The sequence below is a fragment of the Salvelinus alpinus genome, chromosome 33 (genome assembly GCF_045679555.1).
Source record: "Salvelinus alpinus chromosome 33, SLU_Salpinus.1, whole genome shotgun sequence".
Classification (NCBI taxonomy): Eukaryota; Metazoa; Chordata; class Actinopteri; order Salmoniformes; family Salmonidae; genus Salvelinus; species Salvelinus alpinus.
In genome coordinates, this window is record NC_092118.1 from 15,948,396 (window position 1) to 15,964,022 (window position 15,627).

The 15,627-nt window shown below is 48.7% G+C and overlaps 1 protein-coding gene across 4 annotated transcripts in view; it reads right to left on the minus strand.

Moving 5' to 3' along the window:
• LOC139563189 (CD276 antigen-like) overlaps window positions 1-15,627 on the minus strand; it is an 85,055-nt gene that overhangs the window by 27,624 nt on the left and 41,804 nt on the right. The gene's annotated exons all lie outside the window — the stretch shown is intronic.

Below are 15,627 nucleotides of genomic sequence, written 5' to 3' on the forward strand. Positions count from 1 at the left end.
CGAAGCCGTCATACCGCTCAGGAAGGAGACACGTTCTGTCTCCTAGAGATGAACGTACTTTGGTGCGAAAAGTGCAAATCAATCCCAGAACAACAGCAAAGGACCTTGTGAAGATGCTGGAGGAAACAGGCACAAAAGTATCTATATCCATAGAAAGCGAGTCCTATATCGACATAACCTGAAAGGCCGCTCAGCAAGGAAGAAGCCACTGCTCCAAAACCACCATAAAAAAGCCAAACTACGGTTTGCAACTGCACATGGGGACAAAGATTGTACTTTTTGGAGAAATGTCCTGGTCTGATGAAACAAAAAATAGAACTGTTTGGCCATAATGACCATCATTATGTTTGGAGGAAAAAGGGGGAGGCTTGCAAGCCGAAGAACACCATCCCAACTGTGAAGCATGTAGGTGGCAGCATCATGTTATGGGGGTGCTTTGCTACAGGAGGGACTGGTGCACTTCACAAAATAGATGGCATGATGAGGCAGGAAAATGATCTGGATATATTGAAGCAACATCAATCTAGAAGTTAAAACTTGGTCGCAAATGGGTCTTCCAAATGGACAATGACCACAAGCATACTTCCAAAGTTGTGGCAAAATGGCTTAAGGACAGCAAAGTCAAGGTATTGGAGTGGCCATCACAAAGCCCTGACTTCAATCCTATAGAACATTTGTGGGTAGAACTGAAAAAGCGTGTGGAAGGCTACTCAAAACGTTTGACCCAAGTTAAACAATTTAATGGCAACGCTATCAAATACTAATTGAGTGTATGTACATTTCTGACCCACTGGGAATGTGATTAAAAAATAAAAGCTGAAATAAATCATTCTCTCTACTATTATTTGGACATTTCACATTCTTAAAATAAAGTGGTGATCCTAACTGACCTAAAAGGGAATTTTTACTAGGATTAAATGTCAGGAATTGTGAAAAACTGAGTTTAAATGTATTTGGCTGAGGTGTATGTAAACTTCCGACTTCAACTGTATGTGCCCTAACCACATCATTATTGTCACCCTATTACAGATTATCATCATCACCCTCCTTATATCATGCTTGTATCATCTGGATGTTAGGGAACATTTACTTTATTTGAAATGAACAAGATGTGGTGATTCATCGAGATCCATTTAACAAACACTTGAGTGTTAAAAACATGGCCAGATGGCAGAGATATCTCAGCAGTTGGAGTACTTTGTGTTGTCTTTTTCTACCCAACAGCCTTGGCACTGCGAAAGAGGATGTGGGCACTAGGTATCCTCACGCCTTCTGCTGCATTCACAATCTGTCATCAGGAGTTATGATGCCCAATGACATCACTCGGTTTTATCCTATTAATCATAAATATAAATAAAATATGATGTTGTATTTGTATAATTCTGATGCTACACTGCCAGCATTTTTCTGACGGTTGTGAGGATGACTGTCTATCAGACAGCTTAGCACACAATTCACTCTAGAGAGACAATGAAATATAAAAGTGAGAGACAGCTTCTTGACAAGATAAAACCAACAAAAATCTGGCCAGCAAGACAAAGATATTGCAGACATCCGCAAATTTCCCCAGGGCATTCCAATGTAACAGAATAAAGTAGAGAAGGAAAACAGCTTGAGACACTAAATAGCTTGAAGGCTGGCTATAATACAAACTGGCCTCCTTCAGAGAACCCACTCTGGGAAGATAATTGTAAAAAGTCTCGAAATTGACTAGCGTTGGGATGGAGAAATGACCAAGCATCTGTAAGGACTTGGCACAGGACAGACAGAGAGGACAGAGACACACTATTGCACAGCCAAGATGGAGGTCAATAGGAAGCCTCCTTCCTATTGAGAGAGAGAGAGCGAGAGAGAGAGAGAGAGAGAGAGAGAGAGAGAGAGAGAGAGAGAGAGAGAGAGAGAGGAGGAGAGAGAGAGAGAGAGAGAGAGAGAGAGAGAGAGAGAGAGAGAGAGAGAGAGAGAGAGAGAGAGAGAGAGAGAGAGAGAGAGAGAGAGAGAGAGAGAGAGAGAGAGAGAGAGAGAGAGAGAGAGAGAGAGAGAGAGAGAGAGAGAGAGAGAGAGAGAGAGAGAGAGAGAGAGAGAGAGGGGACTTCTGCCCATTGCAGTGGATGAGGAGGGCCAGGAATGTGTCATAATGGTAGATGAGACAGGATGCAGAGAAATGGAGAGCTCTGGGGGGGGCAGTTGGGGTGGCATTCTCTGAGTTAGACAGAAAAGGTTAATTTCACTGAATTTCACCTCCTATCTGTTTGTTTACCTTTATTTGGCCAAGTAAGTTGAGTGTTTGAATCAAAACATGTTTTGACAGTATGTGGCCATGAGAGCCTTCATACGTATGTGATTATTGGAACACATTATGGGAAGCAAGATTATGCTTAACCACGTAATCACACTTTATATGGCTATTGTATGATATGCCATGAAGAATCATAGGATATACACAATATATATGTTGGCATATATTTATATATATATGATGCGATCCTAGTGCAATATCCAATCAAAAACAATTGGTTTTCAGAGTGACTGATAATGTTTAATATAACGGTGTTTGGGCAGACCATAATCATCATTGAAATGTGCTGGATGTGTTACTACAGATTGGCTTCTAATAAACTCTGTTCCAGCCCAAACCGATATCAAGAGCAACTTGTCATATAGAGAAAGGAGAAAACCTAGATAGTCCATCTTGTCATTTTGACAAAGCAGTATATAGTTCCTTGGGCCAACCATGACTGATGGGCTCCACTGTCTCTCTGTAGAGCTCTTTGCTCTGTGCTATTTAAAGAATAACCACTGTAACCGTGTTAATACCAAATGCAAAGGCCAAATTACAGATAAATACTATGTAGTACCATGCTCTGCTCGCTGTACGCTCTGATTCGTGCATGAAGTGTCCACATAGAGCTATAATAAGACAGAGAAGTAATGAATGTGTGTGGTACTTTGAAGCAGAGCAGAGCTGTGCTCTCAGCTTCTCCCTCTCTCTCACCCCTCCCTCCATTCTCTCAATCCCTAAGGGCAGGCTGATCAAGACAAATGTCGTAGTCGGCTATCATTTCAGCGCTGGGGCCCCAAAGGGCTGCAGGATCATATTTTTCTTTTTCTCTTGTTTGATGATGTGATTTTGTTTTCTTCAGAAAGAGATTTGTCTCTAATGGCTCTGTTTACCTATCGTCTCTTTCCCCTCCACCCATTCCTTCTCTACTGGGGTGAGGATGGAGTGTTTTGGGCTGCCTGTCACATCATTGAAAGTCGGGAGACTGCAGAGCTGCAGTAATGGGGCCACAGAGGTGCAACTTCTGGGCTCTGCACTGAACTCAACACATACAGTTTATAGAAGCAAAACACAGGTCTATTTATGTAAACATCACTTTACAGCAATTACAGTGAGATATGACTTGGAGTTTGGACCGGACTACGGCCCTTAAATATTATCAGGCAGGTCGACTTGAGTGTAGGTGTCGAAAGGAAGCCAAACAAAAAGGTAAAAATATATATTTTTATGGGAGTGAATGCAGTATGATTAAACACCACCTAGATATGGACTCTTAATGGAGGGCCTGCATGACCAAAAAATACATTTAACTCCCCATTCATTCTATAAGACACATAGGGGGCCTCACGCAGGCCAAGCTGAAGGTAAAAGCCCAGATTGGCATTCATTTTCCTGGAGCCAGAGTGCTTTAAGTTCAGCCAGTGCCTACGGTGGAATAAAGTGCTCAGTCCTGGCCTGTCGTATCAGATTGTCTCAGTTCTACATCGTCATGACAGACGAAGGATCAAAGCTGCTTTCTCTATCTGCGGGTGTCAGCTGAGTTTTACATTTACACCGGACAAAAAACACCTCCTTAACTGGGACCGAAGGAGAATAATGTCCCCTGACAGACAGAGAGACACCCCACCACAGGCTAACAGGAGCCCCAGGGCTCATTCCAGGCAGGCTGGGGAATGAGGAGGAGCAGAGGGGGTCAATAAGCTGCCTCTTTCTTTGTGAGGCTATACCAAAGGCCTGGCAGCCCTGGCCTTCAGAGCTGCTCAGGGCTGGTGTGATGTGAGAGGATCAGGGGACAGACAGTGGTTCAGTGGGGATCACAGGGAGGCAGGGTGGACTGGAGGATAGCCCTAGGGTGGAGGGACACTGAGGCCCAACCCTGCTGGAGGGTCTAGTATCCCCCATGGCCCAGAAGAAGTCAAGGCCACACTGCAGAGAGGAAGAACAGGCATGAGAGAATGGACAGAGAGAGAGAGAGAATGGACAGAGAGAGAGAGAGAGAGAGAGAGAGAGAGAGAGAGAGAGAGAGAGAGAGAGAGAGAGAGAGAGAGAGAGAGAGAGAGAGAGAGAGAGAGAGAGAGAGAGAGAGAGAGAGAGAGAGAGAGAGAGAGAGAGAGAGAGAGAGAGAGAGAGAGAGAGAGAGAGAGAGAGAGAGAGAAGACCCGTCTGTGCGTTTGGACAGAAAAGAAAGATAGACAGAAAGAGAGTCAGAGAGTGAGTGCGAGAGAGAGAGAGAGCGAGAGCGAGAAACGAGAAAGAGAGAGGTCCACAGGACTGTTAAAAAGCATTCTGCATCTCTACAATGATGAGTGATGAGTCAGTTAAAGGGGCAGGAAAAATTCATTGTGTGATTACACAGTATAACACAAGAGACAATGAAGCCGAGACGAGCGCACGTAAAACTCATTGGGACAATAGACGAACGCACGTAAAACTCATTAGGACAATAGCAGCCAGTCAACCTAAATCACATTCACAACCCAGTCTGCTGTGTTCACACCTCGCTGGGAAGAACAGCTCTGCAATCACCAATCAACAATCAATCAATCAACAATAAGCTGTCTGGTGATTTAAAGCTTTATTTCCTTCCCTTCGTTTAGCAGTTGTGAGATCTGGGAGGACTGTGATAGGCTGGCATTCATAATAACAACACTGAAGAAAACAAGAGGCCAAGTGCAGTGTCAGAGGTCAAGGCTCAGCCAGACTAGAAGACAGACAGAGAGAAGACATGATTTCCTTTTTTCCATTTGGGGGAATAATTTAATTGAATGGCCGACTTTGCGTTTGTTTCAGACTCACACCAATTGTCACACTTCATCACGGTCAGAGAAGGTGATCAAAACCTTGCCTCCGCCTACATGCTGAAAGGGCTAGCTGCTAGAGGTAGCGCTGCCTCTCTGCCGCCTGTCCTCTGACTGTCCCCGGGTGCATATCTCACAGAAAGGGAGGACAAGGAGGAGCTCACCTCACCGGGAGAGGAAAAACTTGGCAAACTGAGATGGATGAGCACAGCTTTCTGTCCTGTCAGCATCTTTGCACTGAGCATTCTCCCCCTTTTCTTGCATTTCAATGAATTGCTTTTCGGCTAGATACCACAGCTGTCTTATTGGCATGCAGGGAGGGTATAACCGCCTCTCTAGGACAACCCAGCTCACATTTACTTACACAATTTGTCTGACATTATTGCCCTGATTTGATGCCGTGGTCTTGAGGAAAACACAAAAATATGATGTGCACGTGGGTGCATTTAAGACAGAATAGTGACTCTGCAGTTATTGGAAGAAAGTTTTCTAACCACACTTTTTTCACAGAGGAACCCATAAAAGCCATCTGGATGTGGCGGGCGGTGTTTCATGTGTGTCTGTGCACATGTGCATGTGTATGCCTCTGTGCATGTGTGTGTGTTGTTTGTTGTGGGTGTGTGTGACTGGGCTGGGATAGGAATAAGGCCTGCATGCAGTACCATTAGCCCACTCAAAAACTCTAAGCTGTCTTTCATGCACATCGGGAAGTAGCTTGTGACCTTTCTCCTGGGATGGATGCTTGGCTCTAGGTTCCCTGCCTTTACTTCACCATTTAGCACAACGCTGCTGAGAGTTTAGAATAGTGAGTTGCAGTGGGAGGTCACCCGCTCGCCTCAATGAGTTTGACTACTGATGTGATCGATCCAGACGTGAATACCAGTCCAGTAGTTGCTCCGACTCTCCCTGCAGCCTTGCACCTCAATGGTCACGTTCCCTCGAGACAGCCTGGCATCAACATGGAATGGCTGGGTTAGGGGAACAATTGTCTGGTATTGGCTGTACTGAGCTAGACCTAGTCTCCAAGTGTAGGCAAGTCACACATATTGAGACATTGTCCCTATGGTCCTCTAGATTAACTTCTCACTAAGACACTAGTGTCTCACCCTGCATAAAGATTAACCTACAGACAGAGACAGAGCACTCACAATAATGAAAATGTACTTTCATCTCCCATCCGTTTCACTATAATTCAATACAATCTCTTTAAAAAAAAATCCCCCCAGATACATATCCAAAATGTCTGACTGTGCTATAAAAAATTGCTTACAAATATAAAAAATAGGGCCATAAAGAAATTCCCAATCTTATCTAGTGTCTAGTGAAAACAAACTGTCGGCATCAGAGGTTTTGGTTTAATACTCTCACAGCTAGGAATAGTTTTCAGTGTAACACATCCATATAAATACTGATTTGGCCGTGCATGTAAACAGTGTGTGGGGAATCTAATACTCAGGTAAATTCAGTGGGGTGATTTCAAATCTCATTCCAGCAAGGTTAACACGATTTTCTCATCCTTAGTTTACAGTGTACCAGAATCAGACTGTATACCCAGTATGATGGCTAATTAAGCATGTTAGCATCCTAAGCATGTTTCAGACTGAGGGAGGGAGTGAATGTGTGGCGGGGGAGTTGATGAACACTAACCTAGTATGAGAAGAACTAGGACCGGAACCACAGCGTCTATCCCCCACCTCGACCAGACCTCCATTAAAAACTCCTCTGACGTCTCCTGTAGCCGACAGAGACTCCATCACTTCAGCATGCCCTCCTCTCAGGAGAGACTGGCATTAAGATGTCGGAAGAGGCAGAGTGGACTATCGATTTCTCACCACTTCCATTTCGTTCCTCCTTCGGCCGTAACAGCTGAGACAAACTTTAGGTTGCAATAATCAGTTTAACAAGTCTTGTTCTCTAAATTTTTAATTAGTTTTTCAAACAAGGGTCTGACTACAAGAGGGCAGAAGATGTGTAGGAGGGAATCACTAGTGACAGCTATCAGCACCTCTGCCGACAATCTGCCGGGCTGATCGTGTCTGATATGAGTGGATAGGCTGAGAGCAAATAGACAAGGCCGCACTGCAGAGAGGAAGAGCAGGCAGGAGAGAGAGAGGGAGTCCATTTGAATGGCTACTGTCAAGTACAGCCCTTATCCTAACGCTATAGCCTCAATGTTTTACGGGAATAAACACTACCAACAGCCCCTCTGATTGGCTCTTTGGGCATGCGAGTTCTTTACCAGGATCTATTTGAAGGTGTGAGAGATAACACGCGATAGAGGTGATACCCCAGAGAATTTCATCATCATCACAGACTCCACTATCTGAAATAGTATAGCATGAAAGGTTGATGTGTTTACCCCCCGCCACTCAGCAATATAAACATTTGTAGACACCCACAACATTAAAGATGTTCTTGCATCCATCCTAAACCCTCAGTTGAGTGAGTTTGTTCTTTAGTATGCCTTCTCCTCTCTGCAGTATCACTAGGAGAATATATAATGACAGAATTTCTTAAAAAGACATGCCTCTTTATATCTTTGCCTAAGGCTCTCATTATAAAACAACATTTCTCATTTTGCTCTGCTGCAGTCTTTGGTGGTTACTGTAGAGATGAATATTCTCAGAGCACTCAGGAGCAGCTGGCTACGACCCTGCCACTGCCTCTGTATCAGGTCAGCTCTGTCTCCACCAACCACACAGCTGCACATCTCTAGGAAACTGCTACATATTATTATTTATTTTTTTTCACCTTTATTTAACCAGGTAGGCTAGTTGAGAACAAGTTCTCATTTGCAACTGCGACCTGGCCAAGATAAAGCATAGCAGTGTGAACAGGCAACACAGAGTTACACATGGAGTAAACAATAAACAAGTCAATAACATGGTAGAAAAAAAGAGAATCTATATACAATGTGTGCAAAAGGCATGAGGTAGGCAATAAATCGAATAATTACAATTTAGCAGATTAACACTGGAGTGATAAATCATCAGATGATCATGTGCAAGAAGAGATACTGGTGTGCAAAAGAGCAGAAAAGTAAATAAATAAAAGCAGTATGGGGGGTGAGGTAGGTAAATTGGGTGGGTAGTTTACAGATGGACTATGTACAGCTGCAGCGATCGGTTAGCTGCTCGGATAGCAGATTTTTAAAGTTGTTGAGGGAGATAAAAGTCTCCAACTTCAGAGATTTTTGCAATTCGTTCCAGTCGCAGGCAGCAGAGAACTGGAAGGAAAGGCGTCCAAATGAGGTTTCTCTCTCTCTCTCTCTATTATATATATTCTCACATTCACTATAAAAATAGTCTTAATAAGAATGATTTAAACGCAACCAAGTGGGGCAATCGGTTGTTTCTTGTTTCCATAGAAATGCAAAGCAATGCTTTGGAGCAAAACATGCTAATTGGTGACTTCTTCTACTGCGTGAGTAATTTCCTGGTCTTAAATACAGATTTTTGGGTGGGTGTTGATAATATGGATGTTTTCCTGAACATAATGTAGCTGACAGGGACATAAGGTCCAAATAAGGTAGATAACAGAAGACTCAGTTTGTCAAATTTACTTAAATTCAATTTGTATGAGAGAGAGAGAGAGAGAGAGAGAGAGAGAGAGAGAGAGAGAGAGAGAGAGAGAGAGAGAGAGAGAGAGAGAGAGAGAGAGAGAGAGAGAGAGAGAGAGAGAGAGAGAGAGAGAGAGAGAGAGAGAGAGAGAGAGAGAGAGAGAGAGAGAGAGCGAGATAGAGAGAGAGAACAAAAACACCTCCCGGTGGTTTCAAAGGCCTGGGGCCCTGATTCCCAGAAGCCATACAGTAGCCTAATGATCAGACACTGTGGTAATGGTGCTGAAAAATAGATTTTTTAATAGCAGGAGCACATTATTTAAGATTAGCCCTCACATTGAAAGCCTCAGCAATATGATTGGCTGTTATGGCCCTGCAATACTTTCTTTTATTGGCGTACTTATCCCCATGAAGTAATCAATAATTCACCATCATGGTCATAATGTAATGGTCAATGGGATTTTGTGTTGAGCAGATTTCACATTGCCATATATTTGCCATATTGCCGTATGCTTCTAATGTCTGTTCTTGAATTAAAGTATTGGTTCTTGTTCAGTATGACAGAGAAAAAGGCCTCATTAAGGCCTGCACACATCGCACCATATGTTGATCTGGTGTTCGTCTGCCAATCGTTCGGCACGCTGTGTTTTAGAGACCACCCGCTGGTGGACGGCTAACTGACCACATTTTTGCACGATTCTGCACGATGTAAAATCGGCGCGCTCTCGGTTCGCAAATTAGAAGTGCAAACATTATTGGTGTGTCCGAGCCCTTAAATCCAGGGCAGTCTCATGGCATACAGTCTTAAAGTTGAAATGTTGGAGAGTGTTAAAATACATTTAGCTTGACGTTGGTATTCATACTGTGGTCTCTTCTAATGCAGCAGCCAGGAGCATCATGCTCTTTAAGTGAAGGTCGGGTGAAGGAAGAAGTGAGTGTAGTAATGTTCTGAGTGGAAGTGGAGGTTACAGACCTCCTCCACCTTACTCTGCCATCTGAGTGGAGAGGAGGCTCCAGTAAGTCATCCACAGCCAAACTGCATGGCAACTGCCAAGCAGTTAAAGTCTCTCTCTCTCTCTCTCTCTCTCTCTCTCTCTCTCTCTCTCTCTCTCTCTCTCTCTCTCTCTCTCTCTCTCTCTCTCTCTCTCTCTCTCTCTCTCTCTCTCTCTCTTCACTTCTCTAAATAGAAATTAACTGTGTCTTATGCGATGTTCCATCTTAAACACATGCCCTCCAAATCCTTCATTAGCTATATAAATACCACACTGCTCCTTACTGTTTCATTAACTACAAAATATACAAGGATGATCTACTATTACCATACCCAGGGGCGCAACTTTCACTGGGGACGGTGGGGTCATGTCCCCCCCACATTCTGAAATTTCCTTTTTCTCCGGCTGGATTTAGGACCGCGGACACCACAGAGTGGGCTAACAGGCTGCGTGAAGGCAAAGCTTCTGGAAGGCTGGCTGGCTGGACCAGCACGGGAGAGTTGAGCATAGTTCAGTGTGTATGTGTTGTGCTCTTTCACTGAGTTGTAAAAGCAATCAAAGTAGAAACTGGCTACTCTTTAGTTTGCTGATGTTAGCTGGCAAGGTAACTGCTGTTTAATTTAACAGAAAAAATGTGTGTTTATTCACAGTGCTGAGCTAGTATTGTAACTGACATGTAATATCAGCTAATGTTTCATCACCTCTCAACTGAGGTGAATGAATTAGCTACGCTAGCTAGTAGTTACCACAGCCAGGTTAGCTCTAGCCTCTAGTTATGTGTCAGATAGCGATATGAGGTGGCTATTATTACTATATAACAGCAGTTGTTTGTATGGAAATGTTTTGTAGCCTTTGTTTCAACAGAAGTAAATTAACTTGGCTAGCTTCGCCAGTTGATGTAACGTTAGAGAGAGCTGGCCAAAAGTTGGCTAATGTTAGCTATTATTTTTGCCTGAATCAGACTAGACCTGAATCACACGATGAAACCATAAGCCAAACGATGTAAGATTGATATACTGAATGTTTTCACTGCAATGTGTGTTTTTATTAGTCAGTATGGCAATGTAACGTCACAGTCTTCATTGTCAAGGTGCACAGTAGAGGTCTGGTGGGACCAATTTTGTCATCCCACTACCACCCGCATCCGCAGCTTTTCATACCGCACTCCGCCCACACCCGCTGGCTTTGACCTGACTAGATCATAAATGAACAATTGTCCAGACAGAGGCTTGAGTTTGCGAATTGACGGTTTATTAAACCAACTTTACACAGGCTACTGTTTGGGCCGTAGCACACGCCAAATAGATGACAGATAACCCACAAGCCAATCGTGACCTTCTCTTGTGAAGCCCAGACGTAAGAGAGAGAGAACAAAGGCTGAACCTGGTCTTAACTTCCAATGCTCCACCCCCCTGCCCAACCCCCCTCCACGCCACTCCGCCAACCACCAGGATGCCCGGCATCAGAACATTCCAGGCATTCCCGTGATTGGCAGATAGCAGGTTGATTGACATGTCGGACCCCGCGAACACCGGGTACTGGTCAGTACAACACAACCACCTCCTAGCCTAACACATAACACACAGCTGTCTGTGCGGGTCGCTACACAGCCCCCCCACCACAAAGTCCCTCGTCCCCGAGGGAACAAACAAAGTCTCTGAAGCGACCCGGAGGTCTCCTTTGCCTGCGTGGCCGTGATGGTCGCAGAGTGCCCCTCTGGGAACCAGGGGATGAAGGCAGGGATATGGGGGACAAGGAAGCGGGAACGGGTAATACAGTCCGTGGCTCTGGGGAACCACGCGGTGACACAGGGGGGGAGACAGGGGGAGTGGGCTGTCTGGAGCCTTGTCTGCGGCACCTGAGGGTGGGTGCCTGGAGAATGTCATTGCCAGAGAGGGGAATTGTGGGGGTTCCTGGGGTTTGGGGAGAAGAGGCCCCTCTGTATGGGGCTAACCTGTCCCGGTGCAGTGCCACCTTTCTCCCCCTGGGAGGAAGCTGCACCCGGTACACAACCTCCCCTACCCTCTCCAGGACACTGCAGGGTCCCACCCAGTGACTGTCCAACTTGGGGCATCTGCCTTTTTTCCTTAGGGGGCTGTAGACCCAGACCAGCTCCCCAGCCACAAAGTGCCTTCCCCGGGTGTGCACGTCATAGTTCCTTTTCTGCCTCACACCTGCATTCACCAGCTGCTCTCTGGCGAAGGTGTGGGCTGTCTCCAGGCGGTCCTGGAGTCTCCGGGCATACTCCGGCCCCGGAGGAACATGAGGGCTATCCAGGGGCCGACCAAACGCCATCTCCGCAGGGGTGCGGATCTCTCTCCCCAGCATGAGGAGGGCAGGCGTGCAGGAGGTGGAGTCTTGGACAGCGGAGCGGCATGCCATGAGGACCATAGGCAGGTGCTTGTCCCAGTCACGCTGGTGTTTGGAAGAGACGATGGCCAGCTGCTGTCCAAGCGTTTTGTTGAAGCGCTCCACAAGGCCATCACTTTGAGGATGGAGAGGAGTAGTGCGGGTCTTGTGCATACCCAGCCTCTCACACATGGTGGCGAACATACGGGACTCAAAGTTTCTGCCTTGGTCGCTGTGGATGGACTCTGCAGCTCCAAACCTGCTGAACATCCCCGCTGTCAGGGCGTCGACGATGGTCTCTGCCTCCTGGTCAGGCAGAGCATAGGCCTCGGGCCATTTTGTGAAATAGTCCATGGCCGTGAGCACCCAGCGGTTTCCACTGTCTGTGGTGGGGAACGGCCCAACTACATCCACTCCCACCCTCTCCATGGGAGCCCCCACTGGGAACTGTTGGAGCTGAGCATGAGAGCGGCCTGGGGGGCCCTTTCTCGCTGTGCAGTTGTCACAGCGGCGACAAAAGTCCTCCACATCCCTCTTGTGCTGCCCCCAGTAGAAGCCCTGACGGAGACGGCGCAGTGTTTTTGTGACCCCAAAGTGTCCAGTCCCCACCCCCCCCATGAGTACTCTGGAGCACAGCCTCCCGCAATGCTTTTGGGACCACCACCTGCCACCTCTCCTCTCCCGTAGCTGACTCCTTCCATGCCCGCTGTAGCACGCCATCAGCCAGCCGCAGTCTCTCAAACTTCGACCACAACCCTTTGGTCGCGAGTGAGAGCGCTGTCACCTCTTCCCATGGTGGCCTCACCTGCGCCTCTACCCACTGTAGCACTGGCTGTAGGTCTGTGTCCCGTCCCTGCTGCTGCCGCCATTCAGCCACGTCGACAGTCTGCAGCTCACAGCAGACAGGCCCGCTCGCCCGACACACTGTGGCACAGACACCCTCCTCTGCCCGCAGCTCTCTCTCCCGTCCCTCTCTCCGTTCACAGTGGCGGCAGCCGTCTGCAGTACAGGGCCGACGGGACATGGCGTCGGCGTTGGAGTGGCGTGCCCCTGCCCTGTGCACCACCGTGAAGTCATACGGCTGAAGCTCCTCCAACCAGCGTGCCACCTGCCCCTCTGGCTCTCTGAAAGACATGAGCCACTGGAGAGCAGAGTGGTCAGTCCTTACAGTAAAGGGCAGACCACCCAGGTAGTACTTGAAGTGTTTGACGGAAGCCACAACAGCCAAGAGCTCCCGCCGGGTGACACAGTAGCGGCGCTCATGTTTGTCAAATGTTTTGCTGAAGTACGCCACCACTCTCTCCCCCTCTGGCCCCACCTGGGCCAGCACCCCACCCATGCCCACATTGCTCGCGTCTGTGTCCAGGATAAAGGGCAAGGTGAGGTCAGGGGGGGCGAGCACGGGGGCCTCGATCAGTGCACGTTTGAGGGTGTTGAACGCCTCCTCACACTCCACTGTCCAAGTGAAAGCCTTGTCCTTCGGCAGCAGGCGGTTCAGTGGAGCAGCAACGCTTGAGAAGCCCCGTACAAACCTCCTGTAGTACGAGGCCAGGCCCAGGAAGCTCTTCAGCTGACGCTGGTCGGTGGGGGTGGGCCAGTCTCTGACAGCCCCTACCTTGTCCTCCATGGTGCTGATCCCCTCCTTCCCCACTCGGTGGCCCAAGAAGGACACCTCTCTCCTCATGAAGTGGCACTTCTCGGGGTGGAGCTTCAGACCTGCGGCAGCCACCCTCTCCAGCACACGCCGTAGCGCCCCCAGGGCTGACTGGAAGGAGCTGCCATGGGCCAGGATGTCATCGAGGTATACCAGACACTGCTGTCGGGGGATGCCATCCAGCACCCTGTCCATCAAACGCTCAAAAGTAGCTGGAGCGTTGCACAGGCCAAAGCACAGGACCTTGAACTGCCAGTGTCCTCTGTTAGTGGAGAACGCAGTTTTGGCTCTGGCCTCTGGGGAGAGGGGCACCTGCCAGTAGCCACTGCGGAGGTCTAGTGAGGAGAACCAGGAGGACCCCCTAACCAGGTCCAGCGACTCATCGATACGTGGTATGGGGTATGAGTCCTTCCTGGTTACCTCATTCAGCCGCCTGTAGTCCGCACAGAACCTCAGCTTGCCCCCCTTCTTCGGAACCATGACGACTGGCGCCGCCCAGGGGCTGTCTGAGGGCTCAATGAAGTCTGCCCGCTGCATCTCCAACACAGCCTTGTCTGCCGCCTCCTGGCGTGCCAGCGGGATACGGCGGGGACGCATCTTGATGGGTCGAGCATCACCTGTGTCGATCTCATGCTGCACCAGATGAGTCTGACCCACCTCTTCCTCACTCAACGCAAAGCTGTCTCTGAATTCAAACAGCAACTGCCACAACCGTTCCTGCTGCTCGGGGTCAAGACCAACACAGTTCCTCCCCCATATCTCCCTCACTGCAGACAGTGTCCTCTCCTCTCCCATCTGGGGTAGCTGGGCTGGGGGGGTGCGGCCCGGGCTCACAGAGGGCTGTGTCATGGAGGTAGCTGGGGGAATGTAACACACCGCCGTAGGTGACAGGGGGACTGGGGAAAAGTCACACACAGCTGTGGGGGAGGGGGCGCAGCCATGAGTCTCTGCTGCTTTAACTGTTGGAGTAAAGGGTTTGTTGGGTTGAGTGAATGTGACATTAGGGGGGGCCATGGTGACTTCCGTCCCTCCCTGGAAGCTCAGTGTGCCCCTATTTAGGTCTAACTGGCAGCCTGTGCTCCTAAGAAAGTCCAACCCCAGGATACAAGGGTCCTGCACAGCCGCCACCCACACAGGATGACGCACAGTCCTGCCCCCTACTGTCAGAGTCATTATTCCCTTCCCTTTCATGGGTGCCAGCTCACCTGTGACTGTGCGGAGCTGCACAGTTGTAGGCTCACACTGAGTCCAACCTGGCACAATATCTGGCCTCACCAGGGTTACTGTGGACCCAGTGTCCACCAGGGCAGAGCAGGGCACCCCCTCCACAGTGACAGGGACATGACAAAAGTCCCCAACACAGGTCCGGCCCACCACAACAACAGGCTCCATCCGCTTGCCCTCGTCTGCTTCTGGGGGAAGTGGAGCCTTGCTTCCCCGTCTGTGCCGGTGGGCTCCTCCTGAAGATGATGGTGGTTGGGATAGAAAGCCAGGGGTCCGCACTACCCGGTCTATGCGGACCCCGAGCCGTTTCCCTGAGCTCTGGGGGACATGGGGCAATCTCGGCGCAGATGGCCTGGCTGGCCACAACCCCAGCAGACCCTGGGACCAGGGCGTGTGTTTCGTGCCGCCTGTAGCGACACAGCACGAATGAGTTTTGTCATTTCGGCCACCCAAGCAGGCTTTTCCGGCTCCGGGCTGCTCTGCCCCCCAGCTCGCACAGAGGGTGTGTCTCCCTGCACCCCCACCAAAGCCCCAGCTGAAGCCCCAGCCCACACCAGCTCCCTCTCCAAAGCCATCTCCAAGGCTGTCTGCAATGACTCAGGATGAGCCAGCTGGGTCTGTATGCGCAGCTCCGTAGGAGAGAGCGCCTGTATGAACTGGTCCCGTGCTAGCTCGCTCTGCACGGAGGGGGGCATGTGAGCATATGCCCGCCGAGAGAGGCTCTCAATGTCATTAGCTAGCACCCGTAGAGGCTCTCCAGGCTGCCTGCGTCT